The sequence below is a fragment of the Budorcas taxicolor genome, chromosome 9, assembly GCF_023091745.1.
Source record: "Budorcas taxicolor isolate Tak-1 chromosome 9, Takin1.1, whole genome shotgun sequence".
Classification (NCBI taxonomy): Eukaryota; Metazoa; Chordata; class Mammalia; order Artiodactyla; family Bovidae; genus Budorcas; species Budorcas taxicolor.
The window spans coordinates 49,595,750-49,597,765 of record NC_068918.1 but is presented as its reverse complement, the minus strand read 5'-3'; the positions used below and the strand labels follow the sequence as shown (position 1 = coordinate 49,597,765).

General features: G+C 41.5%; 1 non-coding gene across 1 annotated transcript; it reads left to right on the top strand.

Annotated features, from left to right (window-relative positions):
* The first annotated feature begins 1,443 nt into the window (after window positions 1-1,443).
* On the top strand, window positions 1,444-1,515 carry TRNAY-AUA (transfer RNA tyrosine (anticodon AUA)). The gene has a single exon. It is a non-coding gene; the product is annotated as a tRNA-Tyr (tRNA).
* The last annotated feature ends 501 nt before the right edge of the window (window positions 1,516-2,016 follow it).

Sequence of the window (2,016 nt, the reverse complement as noted above, 5' to 3'; positions counted from 1 at the left end):
CCACTAGGGAAGGAAATGGCAACCCACTTCAGTATTTTTTCCTGGAAAATATCATGGACAGAGGCGTCTGGAGGGCTACAGTTCATGAGGTCACAAGAGTTGGATGCAACTGAGCAACTAAACCACCACCAAACTATGTTTCAAAAGCTGTCTTGAATTTCAGTGAGAAGACAGAAAAAGATAACATAACTAAAAAATGAATCTATTATTAGGTGACCCATTTATTTTAGGGCTTCCCCAGTGGGTTCAGTGTAAAGAATTCATCTGCAATGAAAAAGACACAGAAAAGACAGGCTCGATCCTTGGGTCAGAAAGATCCCCTGGAGAAGGAGATGGCAACCCACTCTGGTATTCTTGCCTGGAAAATCCCATGGACAGAGGAGCCTGGGGCACTATAGTCCATGAGGTCACAGAGTCAGACACAACTGAGCAGGCGCACATGCATTCATTCTAAGCCAAAAAAGAATACAATCTTAAGTTTATATAACCACTTAGGGAATAAAAATGTACACATTTATACAAATCCCTGAGTTCCCACACTAATGTTTACAATTTCCATTCCTTTGTTAGTGTATGCTTAAACTAGATTTCAGCAAAACAATAGTAAGTCCAAATCTTCACACCTACCCAAGCTCTGTAACACTCATATAAAATGCATATAGGGGACTAACTGGCAGGAAAGGGAGCCAAGATGTTGGGTGACATTGCCTTCCATGAAGAGCAGATGGGCTACCCACCTGGGGAGTTGTAATATGCACTTAATTGAAATGAAGTCAGACTCACCCAGCAGACACCACATTTAGAGTCAGCATACAATGATTCCATAGTCTCTATGGTTATACTTTTGATTTTCATTCTTCCTTTTAGCTTTTACCATATAAATATTGCATAGGATTGGATTTCCTATGTTTCTGTCTCTAGAGAATTTCATAATAATAGTTCAGTTCAGTTCAGTTCAGTCGCTCAGTCATGTCTGACTCTTTGCGACCCCATGAATCACAGCACGGCAGGCTTCTCTGTCTATCACCAACTCCCGGAGTTCACTCAGACTCATGTCCATCGAGTTGGTGATGCAATCCAGCCATCTCATCCTCTGTTGTCCCCTTCTCCTCCTGCCCCCAATCCCTCCCAGCATCAGAGTCTTTTCCAATGAGTCAACTCTTCACATGACGTGGCCAAAGTATTGGAGTTTCAGCTTTAGCGTCAGTCCTTCCAATGAACACCCAGGATAATAAACATTCCCAAATATTTTAAAAAATTAAAATAGCCGAAGTGTGTGAAGACATTAAACTCTACACAACAGACAGTTAGATAGAATGCTTATGAGAATTGGAATGGTCTGATTAACTGATTTTCTGAATGATTGTCAGTGATGTCCTAATGGGAAAGTCACAAGCCCAGCACTATTAAAACAGGAGCTCAAAGGGCAATATACTTAGGGCTTCCCTGGTGGCTCAGATGGTAAAGCGTCTGCCTATAATGCAGGAGACCAGGGTTCGATCCCTGGGTTGGGAAGATTCCCTGGAGAAGGAAATGGCAACTCACTCTAGTGTTCTTGCCTGGAAAATTCCGTGGACAGAGGAGCCTTGCCGGCTACAGTCCATCAGATTGCAAAGAGTTGGATACGACTGAGTGATTTCACTTTCAAAGTTGGGATAAATTAAAAATCATTTTTATTTCAATTTCCATTGTCAGAGTTTTATGCTTCCCTAAAATGCACTAGAATGCCTCCTTGCCTAATTAGAGAAATTGATTATCTACATCATTATTAAGACTTTTTCAGTGTCTCTGGGTGACCGTATAGAACTAGTCCACATTTATCCTGTTGGTATTCAGTTCATTCAGTAAACATGTTGAGCCATTTCAGATAAGGCAGGATGCCCAGCATTAGAACTTCAGATGACGTCCTAATAGAGATGATAAGGCATTATCTATCCTCTAGAAAGTCACAAGCTGTCCATCCATAAACCTCCTAACAGAAAGTTTTACATAGAACCCTCACCTGCAGTGGCTTGC